Source organism: Triturus cristatus, chromosome 1_2 (assembly GCF_964204655.1).
Source record: "Triturus cristatus chromosome 1_2, aTriCri1.1, whole genome shotgun sequence".
Classification (NCBI taxonomy): Eukaryota; Metazoa; Chordata; class Amphibia; order Caudata; family Salamandridae; genus Triturus; species Triturus cristatus.
The window spans coordinates 99,606,327-99,626,454 of record NC_140580.1 but is presented as its reverse complement, the minus strand read 5'-3'; positions in this window follow the sequence as shown (position 1 = coordinate 99,626,454).

Sequence of the window (20,128 nt, the reverse complement as noted above, 5' to 3'; positions counted from 1 at the left end):
TGAATTTTGTGGCACAATGTGGAATTGTGTGGTGTGGATTAGATGTATGTGGTGTTTCGTGGAAATGTGTTGTTGATTGGTGGTTTGGTGTCGAATTATGTGGCGTGGATTGCAAATGTGTGGAGTTGAATTGTGTGGCTTGGAACTGTGTGGATAGGTTTATCTGTTGGGTGACAAAAAAGAAGAAATAGGTAAGAGATAAGCTTCAGATCTGTGTGTTTGGGTGGTTAAAAAAAAGAAAGAGAGTTAGAGCTATTGGTGTTGTAAATGTAAATGCCTCTTACCTATACGTTATGGAGTGGATGTATGTGGTGTGTAGTGGAATTATGTGGGGTAGATTGGAATTGTTAGTTGTGGCATTGTGTGGCATGGAATTATGTGGTGTAGAGTGGATTTGTGTAGGGGAATAATGTGGCATGGTGTGCAGTTGTATAATGTGGATAGTAAATATGTGTTTTTGAGTGTATTGGAAATATGTGGAGTGGGATTGTCTGTAATGGAGTGTAATTATGATGAATGGCAAGTGTGTAGGGGAGTGTTATGTAGTGGAGTTTAATTATGCGGTGTGCTGTTGAATTTTATGGTATGATGTTAAATGATGTGTTGTAAATTGGATTTATGTGGTGTGTAGTGGAATCGTGTTGTGGAATGTAATATTTACTTTTAATTATGTGGTGTGGAATTGTTTTCTGTTCAGTTGAATAGTGTGGAATGGAACGGTGTGGTATAGAGGGAAATTATGTTGAGCGGAATTATGTGACATGGTGTGGAGTGTTTTTATGTGGTATTGAGTGGGCTTATGTGGGGTGCATTTATGTGGTATTGAGTAGTGTGTAATTAGGTGGAGTTGAATTATGTGTTGTTGAGTGGTATTAAGTGGATTGTAATCATGTTACGTGGTGTAGATGTATGGATTGGCGTTATATTGAGTGGTGTTGCGTGGAGTGGCGTTGGTTAGAGTAGTACAGTTGTGTAGCATTGTGTGAGAGTGCAGGTGGTTGGAGTGGTGTTGCATAGAGGGATTGTGTGGAGAGGTGTGGGGTTGCGTGGAGTGTTTTTGTGTAGAGTGAAGTGGCATTGCAAGAAGTGGCATTGTGTGGATGGCACTGCATTTTATGATGCTGCATGGAGTGGTGTAGCGCAGAGTGGAGTGCATTTGCGTAGAGTGCAGTTGTGTGGAGTGGCGTGTGGAGTGGCATACAGTGGCGCTGCATGGAGTGGCGTAGAGTGAAGTGGTGTAGAGTGACATTGTATGGATTGGTATTGTATTGAGTGGTATTGCGTGTTGTGGCATTGAGACATCCTTAGTGAAACAATTGGCTTGAAAGGAAATATTAGATTCAGAGCTACATTAAAGAATTGTACTTCAACTGCAGGAGGAGACATACCGAAACTGTGAAAATGTGCATAAACAGTATTAGCATTAACATGATAAAGCAGTGTAATCAGTTCCCTGTTTACAGAAATGGAGCGTTCAGATGTGAGGGCCATCTGGCTGGATTGGGATGGGGAAAGAGGCTACAGGAGAGAGATCACAGGAAGAGTCATATATTTTAAACATTGGCCATAGCATGCACCGAGGCTTCACAGATCTATTAATCAGTTTAACATAAGGAATGGAGAAGCATCAATGGTATCGAGCACATGGGGAAAAAAACAGATCTCGGTCTTTGAGCGCACAGCAAATGGGGCAAGATAAGAGCGCGATTTACAGCCCTGTTTACAACAGAGCTCTGTAAACCACAAGCACTTGTCTGGAGTGCTGTAACTTAAATAAAGAAATAGTGCTCACAAGCTCTGAGTAACAACACATGTAACAGGGGTAGTCCTTGAAAATGGGTGGAGCTTTTAAAGCCCATATCGTGAATAAGCATGTCTCGCAGAGAGAGCTCAAGCGCTGCCTAGGCAAGACCTAAAAATAGACACTGGCTGTATGGAGTGAACAAATCCATATCCTGTCCCCAGGGGCGTAACAAACGCCCCCGCAGCCCCCGCGGTGCGGGGGGGCCCCCAGTCTTCGGTAGGTGAAGGGGGCCCCCTCAGTGTGTGAAAGGCTTGCTCTAAAAAGCAGGTGCAGTCTGCAGCCTGCTCTGCGCTCCTCCCGTAGACCCAGGGCAGGACTGAAGAGAAACAAAGTAACAAGTTACATTGTTTCTCTTCAGTCAGAGCCCGGATGGGGCCCCGCACTCTTCAGAAACACCGGGGCTTTCAGGGAGAGAGGTTAGACTAAAGAGCAGGACAGATCACATTCTGCAGCGTTGTCGGTAAGTCTAGCAGTTTTAATTGTGAAGTTTTAATTGTGTGCTCCTTCAAAAACATGCTATGTTGTGGGTTGAGAACAAATGCCTGATATGTTTTAAAATGCAGCATTTACATTTCTACAGATAGGTTATCTGGGACTTTAATTAGTCCCAGCTGTAAATATCCTCCTGTCGCTGACCCTTTTCTTTGTCTCACACCACTAACAAGTGCAGGATATGTTACCTCCTGCCAGGCCCGGTTCTAGAGGGTGGGGTGGGCCGGGTGGGCCAGGCCCACCCAAACATGAGCCATGGCCCTCCCAGTGAATCTGCCACCAATGTACAACTACATAAACACTGTGCAGATAACTGGTGATTTACGATCCTGCTGCAGAGTAACCATTTGTCTGTTGGTAGTTTTTAAGTGCTGATAAACTGAATTTTATGGGAATAGCTCAGTGGGTTACTACCTCTGTCACAGATATCCTTGTGTTACTTGCAGTTCAGAAGTTACTATCCTAACATAGGACAGTGACCTATGAACTTTCTTTAAAGAGCTGCATACAAACTTTGCTTTTTTGTATTGTGATATAGTTAGAACTTCTCCATTCCTACATTATTCTAATGTTGCCAAAAAGAGTTTGTTTGGGAAGTTATTACATTTTAATCAGTAAAGCCAACCCCCAACCACTGGAGTACTCTTTAAATCCTGAGTTTGTGCTTCTCCAGTCCAAACCCCCGTAAAATATATTGCCCACCAGTATGGATGACGTGATTTCTACACCTTGTAATCCTCATTGGCTTATGTGACATTCCCCATAGACTGATTTATTGTCTCTGTATAATGCGTGCTGTTATGTAAAGTACTGTGACACCCTACACTCATATGAGTAGCGCTGTACAACAAATGGAATGGATATGAGAGAGGGGCAACGGAGAGATGAGGGGCACAAGTGGAGGGTGGCAGTGAGGGAATCCGAGGAAGAGGTCATGGGGTGGGGAGCTACGGAGAGATGAGGGGCGCTGGTGGAGGGTGGCAGTGAGGGAGTCAGAGGAGGTGGTCACGGGGTGGGGGGAACAGCAGAGAGATGAGGGGCACTAGTGGAGGGTGGCAGTGAGGGAATCCGAGGAGGAGGTCACAGGGTGGAGGGGAACTACAGAGAGATGAGGGGTACTGGTGGAGGGCGGCAGTGAAGAAATCTGAGGAGGAGGTCATGGGGTGGGGGGGAACTACAGAGAGATGAGGGGCGCTGGTGGAGGGAGCAGTGAGGGAATCTGAGGAGGAGGTCATGGGGTGGGGGGCTATGTAGAAATGAGGGGCACTAGTGGAGGTTGGCAGTGAGGGAAGCGGAGGAGGAGGTCATGAGGTGGGGGAACTACAGAGACCTGAGGGGCACTAGTGGGGGGTGGCAGTGAGGGAATCCAAAGAGGAGGTCACGGGTGGGGGGATCTACGGAGAGATGAGGGGTGCTGGTGGAGGGTGGCAGTGAAGGAATCTGAGGAGGAGGTTATGGGGGTGGGGGGAATTATGGAGAAATGAGGGGCACTGGTGGAGGGTGGCAGTGAGGGAATCTGAGGAGGAGGTCAGGGGTGGGGGGGAACTACAGAGAGATGAGGGGCGCTGGTTGAGGGAACAGTGAGGGAATCTGAGGAGCAGGTCATGGGGTGGGGGGGCTACAGAGAAATGAGAGGCACTAGTGAAGGATGGCAGCGAGGGAAGCCGAGGAGGAGGTCATGGGGTGGGGGGAACTATAGAGAGATGAGGGGTACTAGTGGAGGGTGGCAGTGAAGGAATCTGATGAGGGGGTCATGGGGGGGGGAACTACAGAGAGATGAGGGGCACTGGTGGAGGGTGGCAGGGAATCTGAGGAGGAGGTCATGGGGTGGGGGGAAATACGAAGCTATGAGGGGCGCTGGTGGAGGGTGGCAGTGAGGGAATCTGAGGAGGAGGTCATGGGGTGTGGGGGAGCTACAGAAAGATGGGGGACACTGGTGGAGGGTGGTAGTTAGGGAGTCTGAGGTGGAGGCCATGAGGGGGAGTGGCTATGGCGAGATGAAGGGTACTGTTGGAGGGTGGTAGTTAAGCTATCTACAGAGAAAGAGGTCAAAAAAGAGGTCAAAAAGACGTTTGCACCAGCAATAAAGCCGGCCCTGTCATGGCCTTTCTGTTTTCATTTATTTAATTAACAGTCAGGTGATTAGGACAACTGTGGAGCATACTTTATCATGCATGCTAATTATTTTTACTGCTATATTCAATGTTTCAAGTTTGAAGGTGATTTTACTATTGTTTTTTACTGGGAATAGTGAAAGTGGAACTGAATGGTGGCTGATATGGGGCTAGGGCCCAAGGTCAGGTGTGAGATAAGGTGTGATGGAGAAGGGTGGTAGAAAAGTGGATAATCAAGCCTGTAAGAGAGTGCGCTGCAGAGTCAGAGGTCAGGTGGAGGTAGTAATGAAGAGGGTTTCTCCCTGAAGGCTCGCACAGAGGAAGCCCGGGTAGTGTCACTTGCTAGATACTCCCACCTTAGAAACTTCCTCTTCCCATCAAAGGGACATTGCATGGAAGAAAAGCACTTTTTGAGAGTGATAACATTTAGAAAGAGACTTTGAAAAGAGTGCGTTTTACTGTGCCTTGTAAGAGTAAGGAGAGATAAAGGAGGGCCCAGAAGCAGGCCTGGCTAGATATATAAGCGATAAATCGGGCCAGCAGTGGCCCACCCGAATGTACCCTTGGCCCACCCAAATAAAAATTCCCGGAGCCGGGCCTGCCTCCTGCCCCCAATTTTACCATTCCCCGTCCCACCCTTAGTGTTAGTTGGCACTAGCTTGGTTTTATTTTACCTTTGCCAATGCTTGATTACTTGCTTCACAAGCATTGGCTGCCGCTGCATGGCTCCCACGTACTGGCCTCACACTTCGTAGCTGAGGAGCCCCGTCCCCTGTTGCTGTAGACACCTTGGTGCTGTTGCTCCACCCTGGTGTAGGCTGCCAGCTCCTCACCCTGCTCCTAAACCTCTTACTCATCAGCTCACAGCCTCACATCTACCGGGGCACATGAGCTGAGCTACCGGGAGCCGTTTGTGTTGGTCTTGGTGCTGTTCTGTGGTATTGCTTGCTGTGCTGGAAGGAGAGAGGGCTCCTTCCTGTCCACCTCTAAACAGGTGCCGGGGACTACAGAGAAAGGGGGCCGGGATTGACTACCCTTGTTGCATGTGACAATAAATGACCTAGTATTACATTCTCTCTATAATGGTGAGTTCAAATCAGAACATGCCAAATGTGGCCCTCGGGGTAAACGCACTGCTACTGGGCGCCAGAGACACACAAAAATCACTATTCGGCTCCCGGGCATCGGCTAAGCTTTATCCAAACAGTTCTGAAGTGCTGCTCACGTGGTATTAAGAAGTCTTTTCTTGCACTTTTTCGTCGAACAGCACGTCACAGAGACCGGTCTGTGTGCAACCCATTAATAAAACAAATTGCACCTCTGCCAGTGGCATAGTGTTAACTTTTGTTGAAATAGTGCCAAGAAACACGCTTATGCTGTTTGTGAGCGCTATAAAACACATAAATTGTACCTATTTCAGCTGCACGCAAGTTACCAACTGAAGCGTGTTACAATAGCGCTTAATGGAAGGTCCTTGCTCTTCATCTGATGTGTGCATAAATTGAAAAGCATGTCACGCTTTGTTAGTACTGGAGTCGTAGAAGAATATGGAAGGATTTGCTGTCTTCGTCTTTCTTTTCTCATCTTGGTCTCTTTCAATCTTACTTTCATTAATCTTGCACTTAATTTACTAACTTTTCCTACTTATGACTACTGTTGATTTTTGTTTCTACTCATAGGTTTCATACTTCCTCTTACTGTGCTACGTAACCTCTTAATTTTACCTTTCTCTTACACCTCATATTTGTTCCCACTCTTACGTTTTATTATTCCAACATACTCTTGCTTCCACTTACAATTTATTACGCCTATTTCCTCCTGCTCTTACTCATTTCTCCTCTTACTCCTATTACGTCTTCTAACTGCTATTCTTACTTTTGCTACCGTATTTGCCAATGCCCTTATTACCATTAACTTAGTCCTACCTACTCCTACTTGCACTCTTACTCCTGCATACTCCTACTTGAACCTACCTTCCGCTACTTTTACATCTACATACTTCAGCTCTTCTGCTTAGCCCTTCTTATGCCTATTCTTACTCATACTTGGGAGAGGAGTTGGCCTAACGGCTAGGGCGGTTGACCTCGAATCTGGGGAACTGGGTTCAAGTCTCAGCAATGACGCTGAACATCCTGTGATTCTGGGCAAATCTCTTAATCTCCCTGTGCCTAACAAATATGAATGTGTCCTCATGTAACGCAACTGGTGCTCATGTAAAGCCCTATGATACCCGATACGGGTCAAGTTCGAGCTATATAAAACTCCATAAAATAAATAAAAATAAAAAAAATGAACAGGATCTGCTCGGTCGCATTGGAAGGTAAACAAGCATTTGCAATGCAATTGGTCTCGCATTTGTGAGAGTTAGAGCTATTGACATTGTAAAGGACAGTGTATTTTACCTATGTGTTTTCTGCTTGGAGTGGAGTGAATGTGTGTGGTGTCAAGTGGACATATGTGGTTTGGATTGGAATTGTTAGTTGTGGAATTGTGTTGTGTGAATTGGATCTGTGTAGCGAAATAATGTAATTATGTGTATAGTAATTGTGTGGTATTGAGTGTACTGGAATTATGTGGAGTGGGATTGTGTGTCATGGAGTGGGATTGTGTGTCTTGGAGTGAGATTATCTGGAATGGTATTTTGCGTTGTGGAGTGGTATGTAGTGGAGTTTACTTATGTGGTGTGCTGTTAAATATTATAGCATGATGTGGAATTTTGTGGTGTAGATTGGATGTATGTGGTGTGTTATTAAATTCTGTTGTTGGTTTGAATTATGTAGTTTGTTGTTGAATTATGTGGTGTGGAATGGAAATGTGTAGAGTTGAAATGTGTGACGTGGAAGTGTTCGCTGCTGGGTGAAAATTATGTTGAGTGGTATTATGAGGCATGGTGTGAAGTGTAGTTATGTGGAATGTTGCTACGTGACAGACTGGATTTATGTGGAGTGTATTTATGCAATATGGATGAGAGCATAATTATGTGGAGGTTAATTATGTGGTGCTGAGTGGTATTATGTGGAGTAATTATGTGTGATGAATTGTGTGGGGATGAATTGTGGAATTGTGATGTGTGGAATTATGTGGCATGGTGTGGTGTATAATTGTGCGGAGTGGAATTATGTAGCATTTTGCAGAGTTGTATTTTGTGGAGGGTAATTCTGTGTTTTGGAGTTGCGTGTAAATATGTTGTGTGACGTATAATTATATAGGTTGAAGTGGAATTATGTGTACTTGAATTGTGTAGTGTGGAGTGTAATGATGTGGTTTGGAGTGCTATTAAGTTGTGTGGAATGTTATTATGTGATGTGGAATTATGAGGTATGGAGTGAAGTAGAAATATATGTTTTTTCATATTTAGGATTGTAATTATGTGGTATGGAATGTAGGGTTAAATTATTTATAGTTGAATAGTGTGGCATGGAATTATGAGAGGTTCAAATGTGCTGAGTTTGGTAGAATTAGGTAGCGTGGATTTGAGCAAGCTGTGCACGCTAAGGCTTTTATGTCATGGGGTATAAAGTTGACGATTGTCTATTTTTCTTTGTAAAAATAATTTGGGCTGTTTCTTTACCTTCCGGTACATTTCTGAACAATTTGTTAAGCTAAATTGTAATGTTTCTTTTTGTGCGTATGCAGGAAAGAACGAGTGTATGTGGAATGTTGCTACGTGGCATAGACTAGATTTATGTGGAGTGTATTTATGCAATATGGATGAGAGCATAATTATGTGGAGGGTAATTATGTGGTGCTGAGTGGTATTATGTGGAGTAATTATGTGTGATGAATTGTGTGGGGATGAATTGTGGAATTGTGAGACGTGTGGAATTATGTGGCATGGTGTGGTGTATAATTGTGCGGAGTGGAATTATGTAGCATGTTGCAGAGTTGTATTTTGTGGAGGGTAATTCTGTGTTTTAAAGTTGAGTGTAAATATGTTGTGTGACGTATAATTATATAGGTTGAAGTGGAATTATGTATACTTAAATTGTGTTGTGTGGAGTGTAATTTTGTGGTTTGGAGTGCTATTAAGTTGTGTGGAATGTTATTATGTGATGTGGACTTATGTGGTATGGAGTGAAGTAGAAATATATGTTTTTTCATTTTTAGGATTGTAATTATGTGGTATGGAATGTAGGGTTAAATTATTTATAGTTAAATTGTGTGGCATGGAATTATGAGATGTTCAAATGTGCTGAGTTTGGTAGAATTAGGTAGCGTGGATTTGAGCAAGCTGTGCACGCTAAGGCTTTTATGGGGTATAAAGTTGACGATTGTCTATTTTTCTTTGTAAAAATAATTTGGGCTGTTTCTTTACCTTGCGGTACATTTCTGACCAATTTGTTTAGCTAAATTGTAATGTTGCTTTGTGTGCGCATGCAGGGAAGAACGAGTGTATGCAAAAAATCATCCTATGTCTCAGTACTAACTTCCACACCTCTAAACAACAAGCCCAATCCTAGAATGAGTTATCCGTTTGCTTTACAACAGTTAGTAAAACAAGGAAGTGCTTTGCGAGTCTGTAAGTAGCAAAGGTTTTAAAGGGACTTGTTTTTGTGCAAAGTATTGTTTTTCCCAGTTCAAGGAAGGGATAAAAAAATATCTTCAGATAATAATAGGGGTGACAGGATGGTGCGATAGCAGAATATTGATTTGTGTGGATCTGGTGAGGACTGCGGGCAGCAAGTGCTTGATACGCTATTTGCATAAGAAAATACTATATATTTTTTTCGTTATCCTCCATTAGTTATTAGTAAGGAAGGGGGAAGAGAAGCGTTCACCGACAGCATTCGGTTAGTCTTAGGGAGACAAAGAATGCTGTGGTCTGTGGTAGATGGCGCCCAGAAGGCATACGTATATGTATCAGGAGCTGCCAAAGAAAGTAAGTGGAAATGCGCTTTAGACGTTGCTGGTATTGATGGCTACTGTGCGGTTGCAGACTTCGCTGGGCTGACAGTTGGTGGGGAAATGCTACGTTGTCATTGTAGGTTTAATTCATGAATCGCTCATTCTCTCTGGTGTTTGTCCTTGGGGTACTTGTTGACTGGTGCTACATATGGGATCTGGTTTGCCTTTGACAGCAGGTATGGTTTAGTGGGTTACATAGTGTAAATTAATGTTGGCGTGAGGAAACAAAAATCGGACACTTTGTACATTTGATATTATTGTGTGCATCATGCAGAGGATGAAAAGTAGCAGGAACGGCTTTGATGCCGTATAGGCTAGCAGGAAGAAATGTTTTGAGGTGGTCAGTTGCAGAGATTGTTCAACATTTTTAAAACTTCCATAGTGGCATTGGGGAGGCCAGCAGCTGAAAGGCTCTGTCTTTACTGGTAGGCAGTGGTTAGATGGTGACCGGTCATCAGTCTTTCTGTGGGTGATGGACAGGGGAGCAGTAGGTGGCGGTCACAGGTTTGCAGTGACATCTGAGGGGTGGTTTTAAAGGCGGGCAGAAAAGCATAATTGCGGGTTTCATAGGGGTGAGGGTAGAGTGTAATGGATGCGTTAGTAGCAGGCACGACGGAAGTGACCTGCGTTTGGAGGTGGTTAACTGAGCGGTCTTCACTTGAAGGTGGGTCAACAAGTTGGAGGATGTGTTTGGTGGGCCAGCTGGAGGCAGTGTTATGTAACTTTGCTGAAGGGCGCAGCAGCATTTACTGATGTATGTAAATCGCTCGATGAGAGGGCGGATGTGACCAATAGATGAACCAGAATCCTTTTTTTATGGCTGGGGTGAGCCCCTGCAGTATGGCGGGTCGCTGGCCTGAGGGCTCTTGACTGGGGAGGAGAATGGGGGGCCCCCTCCATGTACTTTGCAGGGGGGCCCCCTCAAGTTTCGTTACGCCACTGCCTGTCCCTAGAATTCACGTCTGGGTTGGATGGCAGTTGGGCTTTGTAAATTTACTCTAGACAGTCACACACAAAGGGAGCTGAGGTATGCCTTGCACACCAGGCTGATGAGCCTTCCTGAGCTTGAGTAGTGGCAGGAGTTGACACTCCTGAATCGGGCTATGCTATCCCCACACAAAGCGATTCAACTTGGACACCTCAGAATCGATGCACTGCACTCTTGACATTGACGCATCATCAACGCTGCGTCACCTTCAGGAACCAAGGCCTCGCACCAGCATCCGACACATCACCTCCTCTGCGCAATGCATCGTCCCGGAGCTGCAAAGCTTCAAAAACATATGAACCGCCTTTAAGAACCAACGCATCACCTGCATACGCAATGCCTCACCTTCTCTGCACGATGCTTCTTCTTCGATTTCCGACGCATCCAAGGTAAAGTAAAGGGGTCTGCGTGATACCTGTATACGGCCCATGCTCCATCGAGGTCGGATTGAACTTTTGGATTTGTCCCAGTCAAGCACTACCAGGTAGCCCCAGTTGGAGCTATAGATTTCTAAGCACTGCATTTTGATTTAATCTTTAAAAATTCATATCTTGATTTGTGTACCTTAGATTTTTGTCATTTTGATCTTATTTTACTCAGATAAATATTGACTATTTTTCTAAACTGAGGGGGGGGTGTGTTGTATCGATATTTTAAGTATAGAGACTTAGCTTTTGCTGCAAGGGATGTCTAAAAATACTTTGTAAGAAGGCAAGGCAAGAGGTGCCTCAGTCTAGCGAGATCCGCCATTCTTTTCAAAGCAATGTCAAGAAACATAGGTGTTAACGGAGTACTCTTAGGGAGATGGAGAAACGAGCAACCAAACTTATTTTAGCTGAAAATGAGCGGGTCTACACTCTCATGGCCCCAGATTTCGAGTATGGGGCACATGCCATTTACCAGTTCAAGGTTTACAAATTTCATAAAATGCCTGATTGTTTAGGCGACCTACACTGCATGCACAGGTTCTATAAGTGCAAAGTTTGTGCAATGATGGGAAAGGAGCCCTGGGCGTGTCCAGTGCATTGCTGAACACTTCCCCCCACGACAGACTCCAATATGTGATCCTGGAGGCCCTGGACTGCCCTACATCAGGTTTGATCAGATGCAACCTTGGGCATAGAGATTGTGCAAGACAGACAAGTTATTTGTGACCAAGGCCTGACATTTAGTGACCTGTACAAACACCCATGTGCATCTGTGCCTTTCTAATACTTATCTACCTCTTGCCCAACCTTGAAGGGGATAAAGATGTAACATAAGCAGTGACATATGTGCACTCCAAATACATCTACAAAAATAACATTGTAAACCTTTGTATAGTTCTCTACACACAGGCATACCATTACACCAACAGCTCCATCAGGGTTAGGGTATGTGAGATGCACATCCTTGCTTGGATAGCACCCTGGGCAGAAAGAAATTTGCTGCTGCTGGTAAATAATACAAAATGAGGAACCAAGGGGTCCTTTTCACAGGTCCGTTCCTAGCTGGTTATATAACTGATTTTACTCCAAACACAAACATCTCCACCCGCCCCCACTTTACCTGAATCACCCTCAGCTTCGCTCCATCAGTCTGGTGCAAGGTTGTTTGTTGGAGTGGTGAGAGTGGGGGGTCACAGGTAGCTGGGAGGGCAAGTAAAGGGGCTGATAGGGTGTTAACTGCAACATGTTAAAAATGATTAGCAGTGCTTTAAACTGAATCACCAGAGCCATGGTAGAGGGACTGCGGTCTGCAGGACTTTTCATGCAGAGAGCTCCATGAGTCCCTCTAAATTTTGGCGACCTGGGCCCAGCCCGCCCATTTCAAATGTAGGCCTTGGTGGCATGGTTAGGTTTAGGCATAAGATAGGAGTGAGGGTAAAGTTAAGCTTAATCTTGATGGTGAGTTATGGTAAGGGAAAGGGATTGGCTTAGGCAAAAGGCGACGTTAGAGTTAGTGTTAGCTATAGGGTTGGATAAAAGATGGGGATAGGGTTAAGACCAATGTAATGTTAAGGCCCGTTTAAAGGTTACAATCAGGTGTGCTGTGTAAGAAATTGGGTTATTAGCTGAGGGTATAAGTACCCACCTCAAGTGATAATCACAGTCTTTGTTAGGGTGAATCTTTAAAGTCACTAAATTAACCTGAGCTCAACTCCCTGGTAGCTATGGCACAGAGCAGACAGGACTAACTTAGAAGCAATGTGTAAAGTATTTATGCAGTACTAAAACAGAAATAAAGTTGAAATTCAAAACAATACAACTCACCAAAGAAACTAGAAAAATGTCATTAAATGATTCCAAAATGACAAAAATTCAATAAGCGGAGCCGAAGATATGATTTTTTAAATGATTGCGAAGAAATTGCACCAAAAGGAGCAAAGTGCCACTGAGAATCAATGTTTGTGGCAGAACAGGACCTAGACACAATATAAGTCTTACTATGAGGGAGTGATGGTCAGATACACTAACCAAGTTCGTCCTGGTCAAATATTTTACTTTCTAATGTTAGGGCCATATGCATCAACACATTTTTCCATAGACACAGAAAGGGCAAAACCCTTTGATGCATCTGGCCCTTAGTCCCTTAAGTCCCAATATACTACAGTAGTACACTTCTAAAGCCACCAGGACCTCAGGGGAGGAACTGAGAAACTTGCAGGGTGGCAGGCAGAGGCCAACTGGAGAGTCCAGTCCAGATCCAGTTGCTTTTGGCCAGCCAGGCAGTTGCAGGGAAAGCCTCTTGTACCTTGTTTCATCCGTATAGCTTGAGGAGGAGGTAATCCTTATGACCCTTGGAGTTCACGTTTGTCCTGGATGCAAGAAAAAGAGCAGGCACACTCCTCAAGAGCTCTACTCAGGTTGCAGACAGCAGGTTCAGTCCTCTTCCTCAGGTCCAGGAGTTTTCTGAAGTGGATGCCTGGAAATGCCACATTAATGCCTCGCATGAGACAGTGGGTGGGAATGACTCCTGGAAGACCCTAACCAATAGGTGAAGGTTTCCGGGGCTAACCTTACCCACTTTGGGCATTTTCAACATGGCGGAATTCTTCTGGGACACTAAACGTGGGCTCTGAGGGCTGGGAGTGTGTGTGAGGAGTGTCCTATGGTAATCATAGTATTCCCCACAGATAGGAAGGTCCTGTACCCACAACAACCTCAGAGACAGAAGTCTGGCAGAACAAAAGCTGAGTTTTCGGCAACCAGACAGTGATGCACAAGTATTGTTTTAGCATCATGTTTCCCTCCGTTGAAGTGCACCTCAAGAGCCATATGAAAAAAAACAGTTGAGCTGACAAGCTGGTTTTGACACTCCAGCAGGACTTGGCACTGTGATGTCAAGAAGAGGCACACTATGATTTTGTCCGGTCTGGTTGAGGGACAAAAGAAGTATGCACGCCTGGGTGTTATCTTCATCTCCTTGTGACAGGGTAGACCTTTTTGAAGGGTAATCAAGTTCCTAGACCCAGCCCACAGGCCATCATGTCAAGGGCACAAAAACACCTTCCCACATCCAAGGCATTTTGTCCCTGTCCTGGGAGCAAATTAACACCTCTTTTACACCTATTCCTTTGCTTTTTACTGGCTTTCAGAAGTGGCAAAACAAAATGCAGGTTAGCATTCCAGGGATTTCATGCAGAGGAAAGGAAAGCTTATAAAAGTAACTTTTCTCTAATAGTTATCCAAAATTCTATTTTACCATTAAATTGGATTTTAAATAACTACTAAAAAAGAATGTGAATTATTTTCTAGCTGCTTCCAAACCGAAATTAGCATTATTAGATGTAATAATATAACTCAGTGCTAGTAGATCCAATAATATAACTCATTGTGTTCCTATGTAGCAACAAGCCTTGCTAGAGTGAATATAACTTTAGGCCCTTTTTCCACTGTAAGGACAAGTGGAAAAGTAAACTTTCACGAAACAAACTTTTACACCCTGCAACGTGCCTTATAGAACAATAAGGCCTACATGGGGGTGACCTATTAATATTTAAAAGGAGGGTTTGATCTGCCAAAAAGAGATTATTTTGACTTTGGCTAACATTCCCTGCTCACTCTTCCTTGTCCTGCAGCTGTCTCTCTCCGGTGCTGACACTCTCACACCCTCTTATAGTTGAACGTAAATGAAAGGGGGTCTGCTGGAAAGAGGCATCAAATAAACAGCTCACAGAGTGACGGAGAAAAATGTATAGTGGGTTTCTTTTTCGACATTTGAACTACTTGGTCTCTTTCTAGCCCCCCGCCCCCTCTCCTTCGCCCCCTTACCTATATCTCTTAATTTACATCGTTCATTGCAGTGGCCCTCCCGCCCGCATAATATCTTATGTGGATAGGGCCCATCCTTGGCTCTCCAACCACGTACCTCTTTCTATTGTCCCGCCCCTTCCTGTCACGTGCTCTGGGCAGCCTGGCGTCAGAGGAGGGCCGAGAGTTGGCTTCAGGCCTGCCAGGCTCCGAAGTGCTCTGGTCCCCTACATATGCCATGTGGCTTGCCCATATCTTGTGTGACTGGTTTTACGTGAGTGTGCAGCTCACATGAAAAAATCTCATTTGCAACAAAAAATTACTCTGCTGGGACACTTTCTGGTCAGAGCAATATCTAATGGGCAACATTGACATGAAATTGCCAATCACGAAAATCAGCAAATTTCTCCTAAGTTGAAATTTGAGAATTTCTCTAACGCAAATAGAATATCGCCCAGGCCTAGCACGGGCGAGGTCGTTCTGGGAGAGTTGTCACCAGCTGTGTGCCGCTTACACGAGGGCTTTAGGCACGAGGGTGGAGAAAGATACCTGGCGGAGGCTCCCAGCCCCAGCCCGACAGGCCTTTCAGAGGCCGCTTTTCAGTCTCTCTGGCACAGTCCATCAGTACCCGGGGCTTTTTGCAAACTTTATTTTGAACTGCACCCTTCGGCAGGTCCACACTGGCACATCTTACTTGGCAACATTCTGTGACGAAAGAGATGCAGGATTTATGCAGGTTGATGTAACATGGCCTTCTACCTGATTATGCCATCGAGGGAAATTATTCCTTCCAATTGTCGGGCTTTTTGGCAGCTCGTGTTTGAGAGCTCCCCACCTCTTGAATAATGGGGTCAGCGACATTAAACATTTCAACGTGAATCGCATTCTGACGAACTGCTGCTGCCTACCTCTGCACCCAGCAGGCATCCATGTTACCGAACTCTGTGCTCTGCAAGTAAGTTAGTTTATGGGGTCAATGCTCCCTTTGCAGTGCTCTCTACACTATTTGTGGCTCAAATGTTGGTAACTGGGCAAATGTTGTTTAGTCCCTAATTCTTCAGCAGTCTCTAAAATGAATTTCCTTTGCTGTTTGATAATACCAGGGGTGTTACAGGATTTATTGACCGTCTTAGTACATGTGTATTTTTCCTGAGTAAAACTGTAGCTCTTAGCTGTCAGCTAGCTTCATGTGACACCGATGACTTTCAGCGGGTTTTAGTTTTCAGACCGCTGTACTAAGAATGCTGGGACGGTAGTATTACCTCTTCCATTTATATGACCAATGCATTAACCAATTGAGTGATTTTACACTGAAATCATACACACATCATCGCAGTCAGTGGCCAAATGTCACCTGTGCGAGTTTTATCTAGCCGTGGTGTTCATCTGACATCACTAAGCATGCTAGGACGTATAGATCCCAGCATGCTTAGTTTCCATGTTTTGAATGAAGAGGATTGGTTGAAAGTTACTTTAGCCAATAGGTGGGGCCGATATTCTAAAATGGCCCACTGGCTAGTGCATCTTCTTTGAAAGTCTCTAAGGAGGAGTCCTCTGTTACTTAATTTTTTCTTGGAACAGAAGTCCGGGCTTTACGTCGATGAGACGTAAGGCATATGTCGCTGCTGTCTTGGTATTGTCTGTGGTGGGAGTTAGATCATCGCTTGTGGATGTCAAAGCTTGAAATATTCTATTTTTGTGCATTTCCCCTCTTTAAAAAAAAAGTAAAATTTTATACAGTTCATTGATGCCTGTTCCATTGACTGCTAGAATGCAGCAATTGTAGGGTGACCAGATTCTCAAAACAAACAAGCATTTACAATGCAATGGTCTCGGCATTGTTAAAATTAGAGCTATTGGCATTGCTCATGACATTATTTTTGTTTTTGTTTTTGTTTTTAAAACATTTAAAGAAACGGCATTGTTATTTACAATGTCAATAGCTTAATCACTCTCAAATGCGAGACATATTGCATTTGCGCCCACACACACAGAGCCACTCACATAGCCACCTACACACACACACACACACACACACACAGTTACCCACACACAGACAAAGCCACCACGCATAGAGCCACCTACAAAAAAAGCCACCCACACAGAGCCACACACACAGAGCCTCCCACACGCACACAGAGCCACCCACACACACACACAGCCATCTGCGCTCCCTCAGCCGGCTTGTGAGTGTAACGTCCCATGTGCTTGTGCTGGCGTCACTAGGATAAGCTAGTCCCCATTGTTTGGTTTGCTGCGCGTGTTAATGACAGCTTTGCGGTAATTGCTCATTGTATGTAAGACATCAGGCCAATCTGAGCTGACAGTCTAAGGAACAGGGCCTGGATGCTCGCGTTGGCCCCTATACTATGGACATCTTATTGTGTAACTATATAGCAAGCTGCTTCTGTGTGCATTTGCATCATCGTCTTTATGAAGTCTGCAAAGGGAGATGTTGAATTTGCTTATGCAACTGAATGAAAGGCTGCAGTGGGTTCAGAGCTCGTATATAAAGAGGTGTACATATTTTCTATTAGCTGTGTTGTGGGGCTTTTTCTGCGTCTGTCCAGCGATAAACTGATCGCCGCACTCCCATGTCAATTCCTTGTAATGCTAGGAGTCTCCTTCACGTGCTCTTCGAAATGACGCTGTGAAACGCCCGCCATGTTGTTTTACTGAAGAATGGGGTGTAATATCTAAAACCACGAGGCCAGCCAAGCAGTGTGGCTAGAAACCTCCTTGTGACGCCAGTTCGGGTGCTTGAGCGGCACAACTTTTGGCAGTTTTTCACTCGGAATTCTTTTGGAGAGCTTCATTGCAGATATGTGACGGGTCGCCACTGTTCAAATCACTGTCGCTATGTAACCCATGCCCCCTTTTTACTGTCCTGTACAGTACGGGGGGGGAGGGGTGCTGCACGTAGCGGACTTTCCTGCACACCGCGCTTCTGCCATTTCTAATCTCTATAAACCAGTTTACTGTATCCTGCAAGCGTTTCAACGTTGGTGATTGCCAGGAAGTACGTAGCACATCGGGGGCTTGATGGCAAGCAGTGTGTGCCAGTGGTATTTAGCCAGCAGATAGACCCATAATTAAAGCATGAGTTGTTTGACTAGCAGGAGCGGCAACTCTAATGGTGTTTTTAGTGCTTTGTGTAGTTTTCCTAGTGACTGTTGTCTGTGTGAGTGATGTTGTGAAGCCTGGGCAGTCATCAGTGAAATGATGAGCGAGGGGGCGGAGGGACAGAAAGGCTCTCTCATGGATGGGCTTCACCAGACGGCGAGCCATCTGCGGAAAGGTGGGACCGTCCAAGTTGGAGGGACCGTGTTTAGACCGAGGAGCACCGAGGGAGCCGAGAGCAGGGGGAGTGGTGGGCGGGGATGACGCCATGAACACCACCGCCTTTCTCCGAGGTCAAGCAGAAATGCCTCGGAGAAACGCAGTGGCATTTTCGGATTGGGGGGCGTGTTTTTCTTTCTCTCCTCTTCCCATTGGCTGGAATGTTTACATTCCAGAGGCGAGAAAGAAAGTAAAAAACACGCCCCCGAATCCGAAAAAGACGGAGCTTAAACGGACAGACGCCCCTCTCCTCCAATGGCTGGCCTCCGTTTAGGAAGCCAGCGAATGGAGAAGAGGGGCGGGTTCAAGCCCCGTACTAAAAAACATTAAATCTCGCGAGCGAGACTGCGCAAGCGCAGCCTTCGCTAGCCGAGACCTAAAAACGGGGACCGTTCATAGACATAGAAGTAGGACTACAGTTTGCAGTAATGGTCGACATAAAAGTAGGACTATTTACAGCTGTCATAGACATGGAAAAGGGACTAAAATGACAGCCGCCTCCACAGACACAGATGAAGAATTACAGACAAATCATATGTGTGACACAGACTTAGCCGAGAGATACGTCGAGGTTTCAGTGACCGTTACCCGGGTGACCCACTAATTGCTCGGTGTGATATCCTTACTTGGTGACACTCCTGGCTCCCTGTGGATTGCAAAGTATGACTCACTGCACAGCTTGGACAACGCGGCCTGGAGGCGCGGATTGAGCAGGAAACTCGAATTGCCGGGGCACGCAGTGGCTCGCGGCCAGAGCCTACCAGTGCCTGCAGCCTGGCCAGCTTTGGCAGAGTGTGTTACAGCCCAAGTAAGTTTCAGGTTGTTTAAGCCTGGGTGCCACTGGCAGCGCGAGATCACGCAGCTTCAGCGCCTGCGGTGTTACTCAAAACGGTGAAATGGGTTGCAAGACTGGCACCACGTGAAGTGTGTTTTATGTTGTTGGGGCCTCTCTGACGTAGGTTCCCTGTTGGGCCGGGTCACTCACATGACGTCAGAGAGTGGCCTTAAGTCCTGATGTTCACCTGACTTCAGTTTGCTGGGAAAGAGGGGGGCACCGCAAAGGCTGGCAATTTTTATGTTGATTTTTCTGCTGGCCCACTCAACAACCGTAGCCACCAGGGTGTTGTGAGCAGGGCCTCGCACATCCTGTTTGGGCTGGGTCCCACCTTGGAGAGAGGCCCTGGACTGAGTGATGCTCTCTGCGCAGAATCATTAATTACGAGGGAGGAACCAGAGGGTCCAGTATAAGTAAGCAAAGGCTGATGGTACAAGCCTCAAAAAACAAACGACCACAAAAAAATAAAAAACAGCTCCTGACTTAGTGTGCAGAGAGAGCCTTGATTTAATACGTTGCAAGGGAGTTTCCTATTTGTACGATTCTAAGTATATTTACTTAGACATGAGTATAAATGAAAGTTGTTTAACCATTATTTCTTATGCTTTGCAGCAGCTAACATAGAGTTTCTAGTTGCTCAAATGGGTGTCATATCTGATATTTATAAGTTTCCCTCGTTTTAATATCTTGATTTTGCTCGCAACAAAGTGCCACTCATAGTCGTTAAAATGTCACTCATAATTAGTCTGAAATTATGAAAATGTCACACATAGAAATCTGAAACCTTGGCAGCTATGCATGAAACATTACACCTACAACAAGCCAGGACTATTTGCTTTGTCAGTTTCTTAGCTGCATATAAATAAGCAACAAACTTGGGCTTCGTTGTACATAACATTGAAAATGCTTCAGTTCTGGGATGATGAGACTGTTAAAGAACTATAGCGGGTCTCTTTGAAGGCAGTGAAGGGTGGTATTGCTGCAGCAGTAAAAAAAAATGTCATCCTGAGGGCAAGAATGGACATCCCAATAGAGGCCCGTCTCAGCATCTGTGCTAAGTAAGCAGAGAAATGTCCCAGTTTTTAAATAGTGTTTCAGTGCGAGACACTATTTAACAAGCATTTACAATGCAATGGTCTCGGCAATATTCTAGGTAGAGCTATTGGTATTGCTCATTATTTTTTTATCATTTTTGTATCCCTAAATAAATGGCATTGTCATTTCTATTGGCATTAGTTTTTTTTTTGCATATGTGATACCTATTGCATTAGCAGAAGGAGAGTGAGGTAGTGAGATAGAGAGAGAGAGTGAGGTATTGAAATAGAGAGTGAGGTAGTGAGAGAGAGTGAGGTAGATAGAGAGTGAGGTAGTGAGATAGAGAGAGTGAGGTAGTGAGATAGAGAGAGTGAGGTAGTGAAA